General features: G+C 39.6%; 1 protein-coding gene across 2 annotated transcripts in view; it reads left to right on the top strand.

Annotated features, from left to right (window-relative positions):
* Nucleotides 1-21,629, top strand: part of LOC122904546 (serine/threonine-protein kinase Sgk3) — a 185,045-nt gene that overhangs the window by 20,078 nt on the left and 143,338 nt on the right. The window contains exon 1 of one of the 2 annotated variants that reach the window (XM_044245514.1): nucleotides 17,847-17,929. The exons of the other annotated variant lie outside the window; for it this stretch is intronic. The gene's annotated coding sequence lies outside the window, so the exon portion shown is untranslated. Of the gene's footprint in view, nucleotides 1-17,846; nucleotides 17,930-21,629 lie in introns of those variants that run through there. 2 annotated transcript variants of the gene reach the window in all.

Genomic DNA, 21,629 nt, shown 5'->3' with positions numbered 1-21,629 from the left:
TGACAATGACAATGATGAGACCAATTGGTGAGAGCCAGTGCTTTCCATGACTTTTCTCATTTAATACTCACAATGAATCTATAATATGCTATGGCTAACATATGAACAGATAAGGAAACTTAGGTGCAGAGAGAGAGGGTAAAATCTGCACTCATAGCTGGTGGGAGCCAAAGTCGGTTGTGTGGTGTTCCATGGTCAAAGCCTTCTTCCTATGTCTTCTCCAAGACCCATTCTTTTTATTTTTCATTTATATCTGAGACCTTAAAAGGTATGTGAGGGGCACCTGAGTGGCTCAGTGGGTTAAGCCTCTGCCTTCAGCTCAGGTCATGGTCTCACGGTCCTGGGATTGAGCCCCAAATACTCAGCAGGGAGCCTGCTCCCCACCCCATCCCTGCTAGCCTCTCCGCCTACTTGTGATCTATTTCTCTCTGTCAAATAAATAAATAAAATCTTCAAAAAAAATAAAAGGTATGTAGGCCTGAAAGTTGTTTCACTTGGCATTTCTTAACCATTAAGTAGGTTGTTAGGTAACACATGTTAAAACTCTTTATCATCTCCTTTGACCACTTATCCAATAGACTGGTGATGTTAATTATATATTTGTAAGAACTCTCTATAAATTGGAGTGAAAGTTTTAAAAGATTATATTTTTCCCCACACCTTTATAAATATTCTTGGGTTTTATTGCCCATCGATTTCTTCCTTCCTCTATTCTAATTTATGTCTTCTGTAAATTCTTCTTATCAGAAAATTCCATTACCAGCATGGAGAATATTAAGCAGATGGAACATTCTTATTTCATTCATACAGTAGTAGTAGTAGTAGTAAATAATAATAATAACTGAGTGCCTATCAAGTACTAAGGATATGATACACATAATCTTACTTAATCAACTCTATATCCAATAAGATATTATCTTTGTTTTACAGATGAAAAAATAGGCTCAGATTCATCAACTCAGCCAAGGGCACACAGTTAATAAAAGGAAGTTCTGTCTGTTACAAAGCCAATGTTCCTAAGAATAATACTGCTGGCCTTCCATTATGTAGTGAATAAAATTGACTCTCTTTGAGAAAAAAAAAATTCTTTATCATGCTAAGAAATCTTCCATACCAATTTATTTTTTTTAAAATTTTGACTGAATGGGTTTCTTAATTGATCTGTAATTGACATATAACATCACATTAGTTTCATGTTTACAACGTAATGATTTAACATATATATTGTGAAATGATCACCACAATAAGTCTAGTTAACATCCATCACCACACCTCATTACAAAGGCTCATACCAATTTCTTACAAGCTTTAGATCAGAGATTTTATTTAATTAAATATGTTCTTGACATTAATTTATGTTTTTTTTTAAAGATTTATTTATCAGAGAGAGAGAGAGAGAGCACAAGCAGGGGGAGTGGCAGACAGAGGGAGAAGCATGTTTCCTGCTGAACAAGGAGCCTGATGGGGGGATGGATCCCATGATCCTGGGAATCATGACCTAAACCAAAGGCAGATGCTTAATCAACTGAGTCACCCAGGCGTCCCTGTTCTTTTTTTCTTTTTTTTAAAGATTTTATTTATTTATTTGACAGACAGAGATCACAAGTAGGCAGAGGCAGGCAGAGAGAGGAGAAGGGCAGAGAGAGGAGGAAGGCTCCCTGACGAGCAGAGAGCCCGTTGCAGGACTTGATCCCAGGACCCTGAGATCATGACCTGAGCCGAAGGCAGAGGCTTAGCCCACTGAGCCACCCAGGCACCCATCCCTGTTCTTAATATTTACAAAGAACCTTACTTTTCTCTTGCCTAGCCTAGCTTCTGCTTCTTGTGGTCTCTGGACATTGCCACTCTGGTCTCCAGGGGGCACTGTTTCCCCTTTAATCAAGCATTTGACGCCTAATTCCTCTAGGTACCAGTAAGACTGGGGAAAATATTTAAACAAAGTTTACAAAGGATTCAGATGAACAGAAGGCAAATGAGAACAGAAAATAATATACAACCAGATAATCTGGTTCACTGAATGCAGAGTAGGCATTTCAGTATTTGACACAACCTACCTAGCGTCCTACTGCCTGCACAGATCAGAAGCCTTTTTTTTCTATCCTGTACTATGTCCTCAAGCAAGAAAAATTCTTCAAAAACTGGCTCTGAGATTGGTCAGGCTAGTTCCAGCTTAGGGCTTCCTTCCAAATTCTAGTTTCTAGTTTCAGCATATGCCTCTCCCTACATACTAGACACTAAGCATGTCAGCCCTCTTCTGGGAAGAAGGCATCATTTTCCTGGTTTGTAGCTTTACCCTGTTGTTTGAGAATAGTTATTTATGGGTCTCTCATACCCCTTCACGTCTTGGCCAATATGCCAAGAGTGCAAGGCCCTCACAGCTCATATTACATAACTATCACTGCATAACAAAAGACTCCAAAACACAGAGGCTTCAAGCAACAAATACTTTTTTTTTTTGACAGTTTCTGTTGACTAGGAATCTGGGCATAGCTTAGCTGGGAGCCCTTGGCCTCAGAGTCTCTGATAAGGCTACAGTCAAGGGGTTGGCCAGGGTGCAGTCATCCCCAATCTTGAATAAAGGAGATTCTGCTTCCACTCAACACAGCTGTTGGCAGGCTTCAGGTTCTTACTGTTGGCCAAAGACATCCTTTCCTTGCTGTGCAGTTCTCTCTGAGTGGCAGCTTACAGTGTAACTGTCTGCCCTCAGAGTGAGTGAGAGAGAACATGAAAGGGTGCCCAAGATAGGAGCCACAGTCTTTTTATAACCTCAACTCAGAAGCAACATCCTGTCATTTGTGCTGTATTAAATTAGGTGGAAATGAGTCAATAAACCTAGCCCATAGTCTGCTGGAGGTGATTACACAAAGGAGTGAAGACCAGGAGGCAAGAACCATTATGGACCATGTTAGAGGCCTTCCACCACATCACTCTTTACCCAAGCCATTTCTCATGGTTATGTTTGCAGCAACCAATTTTTTTTTTTTTAAGTAATCTATATGGCCAACATGGGGCTCAAACTCATAACTGCAACATCAAAAATATCATGCCCTACTGACTGAGCCTGCCAGGTGCCCCTACAGCAGCAATCTTGTCTTTCTTTCTTTCTTTTTTTTTTTTTTTTTACGATTTTATTTATTTACTCGACAGAGATCACAAGTAGGCGGAGAGAGAGAGAGGAGGAAGCAGGCTCCCTGCTGAGCAGAGAGCCTGATGCGGGACTCAATCCCAGGACCCTGGGATAATGACCTGAGCCAAAGGTAGAGGCTTTAACCCACTGAGCCACCCAGGCGCCCCTACAACAGCACTCTTGAGAGATAAAGTAACATCTCCCTCTGGGACAAAGAAACTGACTTAGCTTTTTGCTTGCTGGAAAAGCAGTGGGTTCCCCAAGCTCATCATACCCCCACTGAACCCAAAGTCACTGCATGTGTGGCCTCTATCTGGGCTCCTTGGTGTTACGCTGGTGGAACTTGGGGACAAGAGGAATTGATATGAACAATTCATGCTTTTTATCTTGTGCTGTGGGTGAAACAGTTTTTTCTTTCTGACTGAGATGTCTCACATCTTCTTTGAACATCCGTGAAACGGTAAAGGCTAACTTACTGGCTTGTAAGTGGGATAAAATTCAAATTGCAGACCTGAGAGTTTGACTCAACAGCACAATTCAGAATTCTATACAGGCCTGGGAGACCAGCATTCATACAAGAGATCCATGTACATATTATCCATTTTATTTAACACTTACATGCCAGGTAATTATTCTAAGAGTTTACAAATATAAACTCATTTAATCTATGAGGTAGACACTATTAAAAATTCCTGCTTTACAGATGAGGAAGAAGAGGCCCGAAGATGTTGAGGAACTTGCTCCAAATTATACTGCTTATAAATGTCAGAGGCTCATTATTCGAACAGAAACAACACAGACAGTCTGGTTACACATCTGTTGATCCAGTGTATCATGCTAACTGTTCTGAGTTGAGAAGGGGTGGAGCAGGGAGAAGATGGGGGGAAGGACCAAATAGTTAATTTCTCAAAGCATTTGTTGAAATCATCAATTTAGAGTTTATTTGTAACATAGTAACATATTGTCTTGTTTCAAAGGATATTCAAAGGATAAACTCTACCAGTCATATTGATAAATGCTTTGGTTTCATGTGTTATATTTGATTTCTTAGGAATTGATTTAGAACACTTGTTCTGTATTCAGAATAGGAAGGTTAAAATGAACTGTCCGGACAAAAATCTGAACATGGAGCTTCTAACAGCTTTATTCATAAGTGCCAAAACATGGAAGCAAACAAGATGTCCTTCCGTAGGTGAATGGATAAACTGTGGTAATCCATACAACAGAAAATTGTTTAATGCTAAAAAGAAATGAGCTATTAAGCCATGAAAAGATGGGGGAGAGGCTTCAATGTATATCACTAATTAAATGAAGCCATTCTGAAAATGTTATATACTGTTTGATTCCAACTATATGACAGTCTGGAAAAGGCAAATCTATGGAGATAGTAAAAAGGTCAGTGGATGCCAGGGGTTGGGAGGAAGGGAGGGATGAATAGAGCCAGAGGATGTCAGGGCAGTGAAACTTTCTGCATGATACTATAATGGTGAAAACATGTTATTAGACATTTGTCCAAGCCCATGGAATATGTAATAATGAGAGTGAACCCTAGTGTAAATTACAGACTTTGAATGACAACGATGTGTCAGTGCAGGTTCATCCATAACCATGGAAGTACCACTCTGGTTGGGGAGGGTGTGCATGTGTGGGGGCAGGGGTTATCTGAGATCTCTCTACTTTCTGCTCAGTGTTGCTTAGAACCTAAAACTGTTCTAAAAAAATAAAGTCTATTTTAAAAAATGCTTTGAAAATGACAGCGTACTTTAAAATATAAAATATTATGAATAGTGTAAGCATGTGTAGGAAGTTTTTGTTAACATCTTTCTCTACCTGTCCATGTCCCCCATGCCTTTGGCCTCATCTTCCTGCCTGTTACCTCCTCCTTACCTTAGCAAGTGTAAATAGCTTGGCCCCCACTTGGCCTCTCTTCCTCTGTTTCACTGTCCTTCTCTTGAACCTTCCCAACCTAGGTTCAAGCCCGCTGTCTGTCTTCTCCGTGGCTTTAGCCTGGCTGCAGATCTCAGCGTCAGAAAAACCACAACGGTGAAGATGAAATGTATTGTACAACTGCCATTCTCCTCCATCAGCTTATCCCTCAGTGTTTCCTCCAACTGTTTCTGTGTTTCTTAAACCAGAGCTTTGTGCTTAAAATATGTATCGGTAAGTTTTAAGTGTAGTTTGCTTTACTGATATTGTGTGGTTTTGAATAAATTTTTCAAAGTCTTTGGCCCTTTCTTCCTACTTACTCTACAGATATTATGTCAGCTTTTTTGCATTTTTTAAAAATTGGATTTATGATATTAATTAAGCTGTTTTCTATTAAAACAATTAAAATAATCTGGCTTCTAATGAGCATGCATATCTATCAATGATGATTCACCCAAAAATGTTTAAATGCAAAAATGCATTAGCAAACCCAGGGAGTTGATGTGTTTAGAGTTGCTTTAATTATTGGTGTCTTTAAGAAGATTCTGTGGAAAAGTTGAGTCATACTCCCTTCTCCAGTGTGCCTCCATGCCTTGGAAGAAGCCTCCCTTTTTCTTAGATTAGGGTATCTCTTCCCTCAATGAGCTCAATCAAAAGCTAATTCAATCCTTTCCACATCTCATTTAGCAAGACTACAGACCTCTCCCTGGGTCCTAGGGATCAATCCTAGTGGTCTCAAATTGCTAGCCCCTGGGGCAAATTTCCTTGATTGATGTGGCTCATTTGGCCTGCACGGTGTTTTAAGAAAACCTGAATTTGTTCCTAGCATTTTGCAATTATGCCATTTCACATTAAAATGTATATTGCGAGCTTTTTTTTTTTTTTTAGATTTTTTTTATTATTTGAGAAAGAGAGCGAGCACACCAGAGAGAGCATGAGAGGGGATATGGTTAGAGGGAGAAGCAGACTCCCTGCTGAGCAGGGAGCCAGAGGAGGGACTTGATGTGGGGCTTGATCTGGAGACTCTAGGTTCATGACTTGAGCCAAAGGCAGTCACTCAACCAACTGAGCCATCCAGGCGCCCAATTGCTAGCTTTTATAGAAAAAGTAATAGATCTGGCAACATTGGGCCCATGTGCTAACATAGCAACAGCTGGTAGCAGCCATCAGCTGTCCCTTTAAAGAGGGCAGGCACCTCTTTCGTCTCATGAAGACTGCCAGTCAGTTACCATTTATCATCTCACTTTCACCTCTTCTGACACTTAGGTGCCTTCTCTCAGGTGCCTTCCTGGTGCTTTAGGCATTTAGTCTGTAAACTCTTCTACACCTAGTCCTTGCTGCCTTTCATCCAGCACCACCCATTGACATGGAAGGCTCTGTGGTGCTTTAGAAAGACCATGGGCTTCAAAACAAATGGACTCATTTCTGCCACTTACCTGCTGTGTGACCTGGATAGGGTTATTTCATCTCTTTGAATTTCTGTTCCTTTATCTATATAAGAAAGGTGGGGGACGAATAATGATGGTGTGGTTCTGTGGATTAAAGGCAATAATGGGAGCACCTGGGTGCCTCAGTCGGTCAATCTTGATTTTGGCTCAAGTCATGGTCTCAGAGTCGTGAAACTGAGCCCTTCATTGGGCTCCACACCCAGTGGGGAATCTAAGATTCACTCTCTCCCTCTCCATCTGCCCCTTCTCCCCCCATCACGTGCGTGCACAAGTGCTTGCTAAGGCAAAAATGTACATAATGTGCTTCTGAGAGAGCCAAGAAGAGGCAGGAAATACTCAGTGAGTTTGGCCTGCCTCCTTTGACCACCTCTGAGCTTACCTCTCAGGAGATGACAGGGCTACTCCTGTATGCCTCTAGCTTGGTTAGTTCATAACTAATTCCTATGATACTCTCAGGTGATACTATGATACTCTAGGTACAAATAAAAATATAAGAAACTAGGGACACCTGGCTGGCTCAGTTGGTAGAGCATGTGATTTTTTTTTTTTCCTTTTTTTAAAAATTTTTTATTTTTTTTTCCAATTTATTTATTTTCAGAAAAACATTATTCATTATTTTTTCACCACACCCAGTGCTCCATGCAAGCTGTGCCCTCTATAATACCCACCACCTGGTACCCCAACCTCCCACCCCTCCGCCACTTCAAACCCCTCAGATTGTTTTTCAGAGTCCATAGTCTCTCATGGTTCACCTCCCCTTCCAATTTACCCAAATTCCCTACTCCTCTCTAACACCCCTTGTCCTCCATGCTATTTGTTATGCTCCACAGGGTCATGAGTTTGAGCTTCATGTGGGGAACAAAATTTAGTGAAAAAATAAAATTTTAAAAAATTATAAATAAGTAAACTATAAGAGACCAGATAGTACTTAGGTAAAATTTATATTCTGTAATTGTCATCTGTCATCATTGAGGAACCATAATAGGTTAAGTTGCTAGCCAACAGCAACTTCTATTGCTTGGAGAATAATCCTATGACATGGTAAATTGATCTCTTGCAATTAGAAAGAAAACAAAAATGAAAACATTTGAGAGTTGGCATGTTTTCTAAAATGGGCGGGGGGGAACAATTCTCTATATGCCACACTCGCTCTCACTGTAACTTGTACAGTTCCTGATTTATCTACATACCTATCTTGCTTTTTATATGTTGCTGTAGCAAATTACCACATACTTAGAGACTTAAAACAACACAAATGTGTTATAGCTCTCTAGGTTTGAACTCTGACATTGGCGGCACTGAGCTAAAATCAGTGTGTCAGCAGGGCTGCACTTTTTTTGCCCTTTCCAACTTTTAGAGGCCGCCCACATTCCATGGCTCTAGGCCCCTTTCTCCACCTTCAAAGCCAGCAATGCTGTATCCCTCCAGCCATCCTTCCATAGTGACATCTGTTTCTCTAACTCTTCTTTTGCCTTCATCCTCTTCACTTTTAAAGACCCTTGTGATCACCTTGGACCCACTCAGAAAATCCAGAATATTCTTCTTATCTTAAGGCCAACTGAGTGGCAACCTTAATTCTATCAGCAACCTTAATTCTTTTTTAAAATTAATTTTTATAAATTGAGATATAATTAACATATGACATATTATTTTCCGGTGTTCAGCATAATGATTTGATATCTGTATATACTGCTAAGTGATCACCGCAAGTCTAGTTTAACATCCACCACCACACATAGTTATAATGTCTTTTTTGTTACAGAAATTTGAAGATCTAATCTCTTAGCAACTTTCAGATATACAATACAGCATTATTAACTATAGTTACCATACTGTGCATTACATCCCATGACTTATTTTATAACTGGAAACGTGTACCTTTTGGCCAACTGCACTCATTTTACCTAACCCCCTCCCCACCCAACCCTGCTTCTGGCAGCCACCAATCTGTTCTCTGTTAATCTGAGTTCATTTTTGTTTTGTTTTAGATTCCATACACAAGTAAAAATCTGTAGTATTTGTCATTTCTTGTGTGACTTAATTCACTTAGCATAATGGCCTCAAAGTCCATCCGTACTGTCCACAAAATTCTTTGCCATGTAATGTAACATACTTAGTTTAAGGTTCCAGGGAGTAGGACGTGGATATCTTTTGGAGGCCATCATTCTGCCTACCGTAATAAGTAGGTACATCACTATGAATTTTATCTTACCTAATCTTCACAACAACCTTATGAAGTAGGAACTACGTTTACAAATTAGAAAACATAGGAAATGTGCTTCGGTCCAGAGCCTGTAAGCAGCAGTGTGATTCAAACTCAGAAATATTTTCCTCTAAAGCCATGTGCTTAGTCAGTACACTATACTGAAATTTGTTCAAATGGTATTTTCTATTTTCTTTTTTAATTAAAAAAATTTGTAAAGATTTTATTTATTTATTTATTTATTTATTTGGGTGGGGGGCAGAGGTAGAGAATCTCAAGCAGACTGCACACTAAACATAGAGCCCAACGTGGAGCTCCATCCCACGACCCCAAGATCATGATCAGAAACGAAATCAAGAGTTGGATGTTTAACTGACTGAGCCATCCAGGTGCCCGTCTATTTTCTGTGAAAATGGTTATTATAGTGAAAATTGGATTTTGGTGGGGCAATGGGTTAGCCCAAGGAGTATATATGTATCCGTTAAAATTTAAATAAAAATATTGTCTCTATTGCCTTAATGGGCTGCTTATATTTTTCTAAATTGAATTTTATATTATCACAGACTTTTGTAACTAAGTCTGACTTTTCATACCATGCCCTAAAATGTTGATACCACTTGCTTTTAAAAAGTCAAACAGATATAGTTTCCTCCAAAGGCTGTGAGCTTTGACTTTGCTTATTTGCAGAGTTTAAATGGGACCCCAGGTAGTAACATGACTCAGTTTCTTGCTGTGAGTATCTCACATCAGTTTGTTTGTCTTTTTTAATTTAGGGAAATGGTATTGGATTCCATTGTAGGAGTTTAATTTCTATGATCTTAACAGCTTTTTCTTCATTTTTCATGATTGTTTCCTAATGCAAATAACTAGCAATTAAAACTAATTTACCCCAGTCATGAGTTGAAATTATAAGTAATGAGATAAAATTTTAAAGAGGTGGTTGAAGCCAAATAGCATGCTTGTAAAACTTTCAAACAGTATGACTTGAAGAAACACACCACACAAAAGTGGTGAGGTAGTTAAACTGGCAATGTACCGAGGAATACATTCCCTAGTGAATGTAGCACTCCACATAGCAAGAGGGAAAAATTAGTGTGTTTTTCTCATTTTCTGTCAAGGATATAAACCCCCCTGAAAACACAATGCATGTTTGTACCTTGAACCTTCCTTCTGTCTTAACACGGTGCTTTGAAGAGGAAATGTTTATTGAATCAGTGAAATTTATATTTACATACGATTGCATAAAAAGCACCTTGTAGATATCTAGAAGAGAAAATAAGTCATAAATGGTTTATTTAAGCTACATAAAAAACCAAGTGGGTATTCGAATGACCAGTTTCAAGTTCAAATCCCAGTCTACAGCAAATCGTTATCTAGGCCAAGGGCTAGGAGTGGAAGTAAGGGAAGGAGCTGAGAAACAGGTGATTCTGTGAAGGTTAGTTGTGGGACCAGTTCTTTACTACATGTTTCATAAATTATTTTAAACTACTCTTTGGGGGTGGGAATAATATTTTTAATTTCTACCTCTCTTAGCCTAGCACAGTATCTGGCATACACTAGGTAGTCAACAAATAGTTACTGAATGAAGAGGAAAGAGAGCAAAAGGCATTAAATTCTTAGATGACACCAAACCAGAATGCACATATGTATAAATTATATATTCGTGATCTCCTATTCTAATATATTGTACACATTGTAAAACAGAAACTCTAAATTTAAAAACATGAAATAATCAATATACTTTAAATAATTTAATGGCATTTTGTCAAGAGTATAAAAGCCTTTCTGCTTTCATTTGATGCTTTATTATTTGGTACTTTATTACTTTTTTAAAATCTTGGCTTAACACTTTGTGATATAGTGAGTTAAAGATCTGGTTCTGGGTTTAATTTATTCTGATAATACATTTTAATAGCTGTCATAGCTGAAAAAGATACCCAAAAAGATATTTAGATTTAAATTGAAGAAATACATTGTTGTTGGCTATATCTATTAAAGTATTCATTTTCTTCTTCAGTCTCATCAACCAGTGCTGCAAATGTTTTTGTTGGAGTCTTAATAGTAAATACCCATTTTCTCTGTTATCAATGAGCAATTCTTGAAAACTAACTTAAAGGCATTGCATTTTAATTAGTTTAAGGCCCACTGAAATTATTTGGAAAGTATTTAAAGAAATAAAAAATTGTGTTTCCAAAATTTTTAAGTATGCGTATATGAGAGTTTTAAAAGGACACACACACACAAACTGTTTTTTTGCAGCAAAATTACACACTGACAGAAATATTTCTAAACATAATTTTCAAACATTCTCTCCAAAGTGTTTTCAAAGCACATGCACACTTAAAAGAGAGGGTGAATGGAATTACTCTCTCATACAATGTTAAAACTTCACCTTCAAAGGAAAATACTACTCCCAGAAAACGTAGGGAAATCTGGATCCCTTGTTTTTGTTAGAGGAAAATACATCTTCATCCTAATATTTATTCTTTTAAGTATTAATAATAACCAATGCTTATATAGTGCTTATTTTCATGGTAGATTTTTTTTTTTAAAGATTTATTTATTTATTTGACAGAGAGAGATCACAAGTAGACAGAGAGGCAGGCGCAGAGAGAGAGAGAGAGAAGCAGGCTCCCTGCTGAGCAGAGACCCTCCCCCGATGCGGGACTCGATCCCAGGACCCCGAGATTGTGACCTGAGCGGAAGGCAGCGGCTCAACCCATTGAGCCACCCAGGCGCCCATGGTAGATTTTTAGATATTAGCTTATATCATCCTCAGAACAACCTGATTCAGTAGATACAATTATGCTCTCCAATTTACAGATGAGGAAATGAAACCTCAGAGATGTTAAGTAATTTGCCCAGGATTACATGGCTGGTATGGCGGAACTATGGTCAGACCAGGTAGTGTGTATGCAGGAGCAATGCTTTTAACACTAAGTGTCCTAAATACTTCAGTAGAAGTTCAAGAATTTCCACAATAACTCTCCATCTCAGTATAAAGTATTTTATAGTTTCTACTAAAAGGATTTGTTTTTACAAGACTAATCACATTGATGATCTCCTATGCTACACAAAACTGCAGTACACTGATGTTGGTTAAAGGAAAGATTCCCTGCAAGGGGGAAGCCCACCCTTCTCTGGTTACCTCACAGAGCACATCAGTGACTGTCTGACAAAGGACTGTATGAGCAAGCCCAGGGTCAAGATGTATGCTAAATAGGAAAGTTTAACTTCTTTCTTTTTATTTATTTTTTAAAATTTTATTTATTCATTTGAGAGAGACAGAGAAAGCAACAGAGAGCACAAGTGGGGAGGAGAGGGGAAAGCAGGCTCCCCACTGAGCAGAGAGCCTTGTGTGGGGCTCGATCCCAGGACCTTGGGATCCTGACCTGAGCCAAAGGCAGATACCTACTGACTGAGCCACCCAAGTGCCCCCAACCTCTTTCTTTGAAGATAAAACAAATAGACATTGGAGTAGATAAAACAAATAGACATTCAGTTTCTTTCTGAACTGTATTAGATTGTCTTACATGGTCTTGGGATGTACCCCCCAACCTTGGATTTTTTTTTACTTAACAAATATGATGAAATTCAAAATCACTGAAGAAAAGTACAGTTTTGATAAAATAGGTATAGGGATAATCAAAACAACCTCTTAAATATAATGCAAGAAAACATAAGAAGGCTAAACAAGCATTTCAAGTTCAGATTTTAAAATCTGATAATGATGAAATGTAATTTTAAATGTGAGAGAGATTTTAAGTTGCAATATAGGAGTGTGAATTGAGCTGTGAGAGGATGCTCTCACTGTACTAAGGACTCACCTGACCCTTCATAGAGTTCCATGTCTCATACTGGGCATCTTATCTAAAGAAGAATATGGAGAATTTGGGAAGAATTCAGATGAGAGTCATAAATCATTTAAAAAAAAAAAGGTGTGAGACAAATTTAAAAGAACGGGGGTTGTTTACTCTAGAAAACCTAGAGAATTTAAGGGTCTTCTGGTCTATGAAAAGTTATAATCTCTTAAAGTCTGTCTGAGTCTTTGACACATCTGGTTGAGCCAGACACACATGCCTTAGAGATTTAGTTGCAGAAATAACAGCAACATACTCTTTTAAGCCAGAGGCTATTAAGCCTTTGCATTTGAAAGGGGTTCAATCATTCATTGTACATAATTAACAGTAAGTAACTGAGTCACCAAATGAATAGTGTTTAAGAAAAGCTATTATTTCCTACTGATAAGCAACTAAAATAATTGTTATCTTCAAAGTCCACCTAGCAGGTTTGAGCTCAAATGCCTAATATAATTCTCTGAGGAACACAGTAACTGCTGACACAACTTATATATCTGTCTTAACAGATATAATTTATGTATGTAACAGACTACCCAAATAAGAGACAGGAAAAAAAAATGAGAAAGAAAAAAGGGTGATTTGTATTTTGTTCTTGATACTCATAATAACTAGATTGAAAGACAATGAGGTTTCCTTAATTTACTTAGTAGGGAAGGATAATTGTTTTACTTCAGATAATTAAAGGTCTTAGCAAGACTTAAAGTAATTTCTAACAACTTTTATCAAAAAGCTGTGCCAGCAATGTAAGGGTTCTGATCTCTTAACACTTGCCCTTGGTTTTTCTCAGGAGTCTAATATAGAAAGTGAAAAAGTCCTGTGATCTAAAGGACCTTATATTTGACCCTAATGTAGTCTTGCTTCAAAATGGTTTTCCCTTTGTTACAAAACACATTTGAATTCAGGCACTTCAGTTTTGAGTCTGAACATGGCTAGTTTGGTCTAACAAAGATGTTAAGCTTTGGGCCATTCCCACCCTCAACACTCAAAACGAGTACACTCTGAACCATTTTCTAAATGAAGGAAATAAGTTAATTTGGCTCTGTGCCAAGGTGGTATAAACCAGTGTCAATACTCATCAATTCCCATGAGTATCTGATTTTTTTCTAACTATCCCTTAGGTGGCTTTGTTTTGTACTAAATTGTTTTGCTCAGAAAATTCAATAAATTAGTCACTTTAATTCTCATCTTCTTACCTATTTCACAGCAGGCTTTACAGGTGAACAATTTCCTGGGCCAATTCATGGCTTGGGCTATCCTTAAACTAACCTCCCAAGAAAAATGTTGTGGGTTTTGTTTTTGAAGTTGTGGGATGCTGCGACTGGTGTATTGAACGATAAACATGGATGGAAACTATAACAACAGCTCATGGTGTCTGACCCACTTTAAGAGATGAGTTTGTAGGAGAATAAAGGAAAAGGTGCTATGATAGCAATACAAATAATATGAATCAAAAACATCTTTGCTTTTGTAAACATGTGGTTGGTAGCACTATTCTTCTCTAGTCTTGCTGATTTATCTGCTATGAAACAAATATTCTAATGCATGCTGGCGCTCACTTCCGTTACCAACTGACTTATGAATAGAAGCCATTCATGTCCCATAGTTGTCATTTTGTCAAATTTTCTCCCTATGGGAAGTGATATTTTTTATATTGTTATGCTCCTCAATGCTTCCAAAGTTACAGTGAAAGAACTACAAATAGAGGACTTTATTAGGATATAAAAAGTCATGATTGTTCCTTATCAGGCACCAGTTTAGGGAAAAGGTTTTCCACTTTGAAGAGTAGGTGAAAACCAAGCACTCATCTCATGGGAATATGTTACCTAAAAGAATACTGTATTCTCTTGTTAAATAGTTGTTTGTTTTTGTTTTTAATATTCGAGGCAATGGTTTACAGTATGGCCAGTCCAATTTTCTAAAGTTCTGAACATAACTATTTTATGGTTTTTTTTTTCCTGTTACTTTTAAGACCTCTACCAAAACAAAAACAAAAACAAAAACAAAAAACCTCCCCAAACTCTACAAAAGGAATACAAAATATTGGCATTTTTATATCTCTCTTAGAGCTACTCAGAATGATGATGACAAAGAGCTATCAATTGATATTATGCGCGGGGCATCCTACTAAGCTCATTTGATTCTCTTAGCAATTTCATAAGATAAGCATTATTATTATCTCTGTTTCATTGAGAAGAGCTAAGTACTATTATCCGATGTTACTGATGAAACCAGTGCTCAGAGAGGTAAAATAATTTGCCTGAAGTAGAAAGTGGCAGAACCAGAGTTTAAAACCCAAGTCTGTCCAATTCCAAAGCTTATACTCATAATTTGTACATAAGCTCTGTAAATATACGAACAAAATATTTGCCCTATCTGCATGAATAGAGTCATTATTTCCAGACAAAATATTGGAGCCCACAGTCTAAACAAAAAACTTTTTCCATTTTAAAATTTTATTTGTATGAAATCTTTCATAGAAGCATAAATATCAAATAGACATTTAGCTGAACATTCAACTTTTCTTTTACTCTATAAACTTAAAGAAATTGGAAACATAATAGAACATGGAGATATGATTTGTAAGTGAGTATGATTAATCAAAGTGATCAGACTTAAAAGTATGCCTTTAAAATCAATTTTAAGTGAAAAAGCCTTTTAAGTTTGTGAATACATTGACAACCTCTAAAATTCTGAGAAATCATAGTAGTAAATTGCAGCTCTCAGATTATAAATGCAAAATATGCAACTTCTTATCAGTTGAACGTGGCTCACCCACCTTCTTATCTTAAAATTTTGTGGGAGGTGGTGTGAATGCATGTGTGTGTGTGTGTGTTCTTCACAGCAGGAAGACAGATTTATTCTGGAAATGTAATGGCTCCCAGATGTTTTGTTTTCTAAGGAGGAAGGAAGAAGGGAAGGAAGGAAGGAAGGAAGGGAAGAAGGGAGGGAGGGAAGGAAAAGTTGAAATGTCATAGCTAGGTATGTATCTTTAAAGTGAGAATGATGTCATTATATTTGGAGTTTAGTGACACAAAATTTCCTTTTGTCTGAGAAATTTTTCAGCATGGTGAATATGGTTTTAATTAAGAGATACACTGATTATTTGTTGGTTTTTGTTACAAGGGAGGAAATTCTGTAGCTTCTCTGTGCCTCATTGTGTGGATTACAATGAAAACATACAAAGGACCATAGCAGTGTGTTGATTTGTATCTACTGTATTTTACATCTATTTCCGTATGCCACCGAAGATCATTGTTTAGAAAGTTCTGCAGCATTATTATGTTTTGAAGTATAAAAATATTGGATTCACAATTCATTGTCTTTAAGAAGGAAAAGGTCGGGGCGCCTGGGTGGCTCAGTGGGTTAAGCCGCTGCCTTCGGCTCAGGTCATGATCTCAGGGTCCTGGGATCGAGTCCCGCATTGGGCTCTCTGCTCGGCAGGGAGCCTGCTTCCTCCTCTCTCCCTAACTGCCTCTCTGCCTACTTGTGATCTGTCTCTGTCAAATAAATAAATAAAATCTTTAAAAAAAAAAAAAGAAAGAAGGAAAAGGTCATACTATGTTAATTGACGTTACAAATGGATATTCTCAACCTTACCTTAAAACATAAGGAAATGTCCTCTGTTTAGGAAAGCCATACATAAACGCTGGCTTCTCTAATTACCTTTGGAAGTTTATTTGTTCATAGATTTATGGCATATTCTCTGGAATCTTATGATCTGAAGTATATAGATCATCTCTCAAAATCTAAAACATCATAGGGCGCTAGGGTGGCTCAGTGGATTAAAGCCTCTGCCTTCAGCTCAGGTCATGATCTCGGGGTCCTGGGATCCAGTCCCCCGGAGCCTGCCATCCCCTTCTCTGCCTGCCTCTCTGCCCATTTGTAATCTCTCTCTCTCTCTCTCTGTCAAATAAATAAATAAAATCTTTAAAAAAAAAAAAATTAAAACATAAGGAAATGTCCTCTGTTTAGGAAAGCCATACATAAACGCTGGCTTCTCTAATTACCTTTGGAAGTTTATTTGTTCATAGATTTATGGCATATTCTCTGGAATCTTATGATCTAAAGTATATAGATCATCTCTCAAAATCTAAAACATCATAGGGCGCTAGGGTGGCTCAGTGGATTAAAGCCTCTGCCTTCAGCTCAGGTCATGATCTCGGGGTCCTGGGATCGAGTCCCCCGGAGCCTGCCATCCCCTTCTCTGCCTGCCTCTCTGCCCATTTGTATGTAATCTCTCTCTCTGTGTCAAATAAATAAATAAATAAATAAATAAGATCTTTTTTAAAAAAATCTAAAACATCATATAGACATGCTATATCTTTGTCTGAGTCTATCTTCAAGAGATACCTGATAAAACTTAAACCACAGTAGTGTTGTGGGGAAATGAAAACCCTACTCTGCTTCCAAATCCTGACCACTTTATTCCGCGCCCACTGAATCGCGTCATTCTTCGTTTTCCACTCACCTTCCTTACCTCTTTATCTGGGGGAAAAAAAGGAGACAAAATGCAACTTCTATATTTAAAGAATGAGAAAGAGTAATAAACTGTAAAGTGTGACCTCAGCTGACTTAGAGAGTTATGGGGATTAAAACAAAAAAAAAAAAGTGGACTTGGAAAATGCGTGGAAAGGTAATTTCTCTGTCCCCAGGATCCGCCAATTTCTGACCTGTCTGTAAACTCAAAAGCCAAAACACTGCTGATGAAAAAAGTAGAAAACTTCAAGTAACCCTAAATGAAGCATAGTTGTTCCCCTAAATTATTTGGATACTTATTTCACTTCCCTGAGTTTCCAGTTTACAGCCAGCCACGGGCCCACCAGGCCGTTCCCGGGGTGATTCTTCCTCCTCCGGCTGCCCCGCGGTCCGGCTCTCGGCGTACGCCAGGGTCGTCTCCCCCGGGCGTCCGGGCGCGTCGGTGCACGCGGCTCTCCAGCCCCAGGGCAGCAGTCACTAGCAGCTGAGCCGCAGGAAACCCCGAGGAGCTCCAGCCTCTAGACAAGATCCACCGGTGTCCCCTCAACTTTGCGCACGCGGCGAGGCGGGAGGCAGACCGCGCGCTGTGGCCGGGCTTTCGCCGGGGTGCACGGCGAAGAGATTTCCGCGCCGCGGGCCTGAGTAGGGGCCGGCCAGCCTGCGACTCCAGCCCGGCGTCGCAGCCCCAGCCTCGGCGCGGGCGGCCTCCGGCCGCACTGCCCGCCGCCCGGCTCTCCCGGGCCGCCCCGCACACTGCGGGAGGAGCCGCCGGCCTCCGTGACGCGTCAGGGAGGAAACGGCGGCGCCCGGCGGCCCTGCGGGGAAGAAGGAAACGCGAGTGCGCTCGGCTCCGCGCCCGCCGCGCCAGGAGGCAGCACCGTGGAGCGGGGTAGGTGCGGGGCTGGCCGGGACCCAAGGCGGGTGGGCCAGCCGCAGGGTCCGCGCGAGTTCGGGCCGCGGTCGGAGCCCCGCGGGCGGGTGAGACGGGGCGGGGCGAGCGGTGCCTGGGCCTCGACTGCTGCCTCTTCTCGGAGCCAACGTGACTTTCCCGGGAGTCTTGGCAGCTCCCCTGGCCCCTCAGAGCGAAAACCTCTGAGTTGGTGGAAGGGGAGAAGCAATCCCCCCCGCCCAGCTCCCGACTCGAAGAGTTTGTGGTCTGTGTTTCCTCGAGGTGCCTTCACATTCTGCCTTTTGATTCCTAAACGCTCGAGCCGTGTCAGTGGACGGGCATTGTTAATACAGTACGCAGCTTCCCAGCTTAGAGGAGCCGGGAGCTGGGAGGGTGGGAGACCCCCAGCTGAGGTCGAAAGAGGGTGCGGGTCACCTGCGAGGATCCGGGATGGAGGGAGGCCCCGGGAGGGGGGGCACGGGAATCGTTAACCTGTCGTCAGCAGACTGAAATCTGAGACGAATGCTTTACAACCCTTAAGTTCTCTGTGATTTAAACCCTTTCCGTCTCTTTTTGAAGTGAATTTGGCTCTGTTGATTCCCACAGCTTTAGTGTTGATACGTACCATTTAGAGCGCTTTCGGATTTTCAGATTTGTCATTTTTAGTGGTGGTTAGTTGAGAAGATAGAAAAAAAGAATTCATCTCTTGAGACTCAAATTCTTTCATCACTTAATTTTGCACAGTGATTTCTGAACCAGGAGTAGAATTTTGGCCCTACGCAAGAGACCATATACTTGAGCTGCAGGTACACTTGAGAAATGCAGGAATAGATACAGAGCACTACGGTTCCCGAGTCTTTATTTAAAACTCTCAGACTGTTATGCGCTTTGACTCTCTACTTTGTTTCTAGGTTGAGGATTTACCCAACCAATCTGGGAAGTGACTTATTTATTTAATAAACACTTAAATGGTTCTTACCACATGCTTGGGCTCCTTTTTAGTGTTTTATAAATATTAACTCAAATTGTTAACGCAAAATATTAAATTATAGCGGTTACAGCAGTGAAGAGGTTGTGTACACCAGTTCCCCAAATGTCATTGCAAGAGCTAGAAACATTAGAGGAAGTTTCAGGCATATTTTAGGACTGGGTGTGCCTTCTGGCTCACTTGGCTACCACTCCTGTAAGACTAGCCGCCACCCCTTCACTCCCTGGGGAAAGGGAGTCTGGAGCTATGGGAATGAGACCTCTTCCTTGCAGGTCTCCGCCAGATCCCTAGCATCGTCTGTAAAATAGTCTTTCTTATCCTCGATAGTGCCATCATTAGCTAACTCTGGAAAGACCAGAACTTCCCTCTTTTTCAACTGCCACTATAGGGAGCCTAATTTTGTTTTGAAAAGGAGCTTTGTTCCTAATCTGTTTGACAGTTGATGAAACCATAGTTTAGTGAAATGTACTATAAAATAGGCTGTTTTTGCTTGTACAAGTCAACATAACAAATAATACTTTGTAATTTTACTGCCATATGTTTTGGTAGCGTTGAGTTGATAGATCAACCTGCTTAGTGTCCTTTTTGTGACTTGCATATTTGCAGGGAGAATATTTTTCCAGAATAAACTACCCTTTTTAAGTGAGTTCTTGGCCTGATGGTCAGGTTGGTAGAGACCCAAAATGGTGAATCATGGTTCTTGTCATTATGGTGATTAGCAATTTGATGTCAAAATCTGCATGTCATACTCGCTTTCTCTTTCTAACTTTCTCTCTCCCCCATTTAAATTTCCAGAGAGATGATTACATGAGACTCTGAGCCTTATTTAATAGGACTATGAGGTGTCTCCTGGAAGCAGGGAGGCTCACTTTTCCTTTGATATAATCCATGGTACAACAGACCGTGGCATTCGTGAATTCAGTTCAGCAAAATGACAACTCATGCTTTCATGGTTTACAGAGTGCTTCCAGATGTATTTGTGAAGTTGACAGCCATTTTTATTATTCCTGTTTTTATAGATGAGGAAACTAAGGCACAAAAATGTTAAAATATCTTAGCCAAGGTTGTACAGCAGGTGGGGGAGAGAGCTTGAATAGACAGCGGGTGTGTGGATAGTGCCTGGCATGTATGTGCCAGCCTGTAATAAACACTGTAAAGTGAATGATTCCAAATGACTTCAGATTTCTTGCTCTTTCCAAGCATTATGCTTCCTAAACACTGTAATTGATTTATGCCCAAGAGATTTCTGGGCCTACACCAGTTATTTCAAACAGTATCTGATACTACAAATAGCTTTTCGACAAAAGAGATGAGAATGCCCTTTGGACTCATTTCTTAGGATTTGTCAACTCTGGTTTTTGAAAAAGCAATAGGCTGGTTATTTTGTTCTCTTCTCAAACATCTTTCTTTTTTCTTCTGATTTGAAGATAGTTTAGACTGGACGTATGGTTTCATTGTTTGTGTCTACCACTTCTTTCTCTCTCTCTGCTCACTGAAGGTCATTTTTATGGACTACAAATCACCGTAGGTTTTCAGTGGCAGTGAACTCAATTAAGCTACTTAGATTTATGACCAGGTTCAAAAACAATGATCATAGGTATTACTATTTTTTTTTTGAAGCATGACACTACACTACTACTACTATGTTTTTTGAAATGTTATAAGTACTTTAGTATAAAGGGTCTTTTTAAAAAAAAGTTTTATTTATTTAAGTAATCTTTACACCCAGAAGTGGGTTGGAACTCAAGACCCCAAGATCAAGAGTCTTACGTTTCCTGAGTGAGCCAGCTAGGTGCCCCAAAGAGTCTTTTTAAAAAACAACCACCAAAAAAAACCCTCTCAACTGTTTATATCCTTCCAGTATAATCTCTGTTTCCTGTAGTATGTGACCTGCAGATAGTTAACCTTCAATTAGAGAGGAAACTATGGCCAATACCTGCAGGGAGGAATTGAGAAGGGTATCTTGGAAAAAAGAGAGATGGGGTGGCCTTTCCCATGAGGACTATTAGGTGGAAAGAAGCTCTTAATGAAGCCAGACTGAGTCATCTGCCTGTCAACATTCTTCTGTGTGGGGGTGGAATAAAATACTTTTGAAACCTGTCTTGTTTCAGAAACCACTTTACCTTTTCCAATCCTCATATTTTCTCTCTCTTTCTTTAATTCATGTAAATTACTGACTAAAGTGCTGATTCATGAAACTCAAATTATGTAACATGTTATTCCTGACAGAAACAGCTCCCACATTATTTTAAGGGACTCAATGCTTCTATTTTCCTTTACCTATTCATTCCTTATGGTGGCATATTTATTCTCATTTCACTTTTTTTTTTTCTATCTCATGGAGAAAAGTAAATCTAAGCGGTGCTGATTCCACATCTTGTAGTTCATGTCAAAGTAATTTTAATTTAGTACTAACTTTGAGTTAATTGTCATTGCTGAGGAAGACGACGTGGAAATCAAATGTTGAAGCCTGAGTCAGAACATCGATAATAAAATTTTATTACCTGCCTGAATCGAGCCAGGGGGTTTTCAAAGGGAATTAGGGCAAGATACAATGTCCTTGCCCTTGTCTGGTTTCCCAGGGCCTCTCCTATTTCCCACAGGTCCTGAATATCTGTCTTGGTCCATCTCCTTGTAGCCACCATTTCTTCTCTTATTCAAAACCAAAATCTGTTTTCTTTTGATGGGGATGGGGTGAGTGAAAGGCAGGTG

The sequence above is a fragment of the Neovison vison genome, chromosome 4 (assembly GCF_020171115.1).
Source record: "Neovison vison isolate M4711 chromosome 4, ASM_NN_V1, whole genome shotgun sequence".
Lineage (NCBI taxonomy): Eukaryota > Metazoa > Chordata > Mammalia > Carnivora > Mustelidae > Neogale > Neogale vison.
Note: the sequence above shows the minus strand (reverse complement) of the source record. Positions and strands in the feature narration are given on the sequence as shown.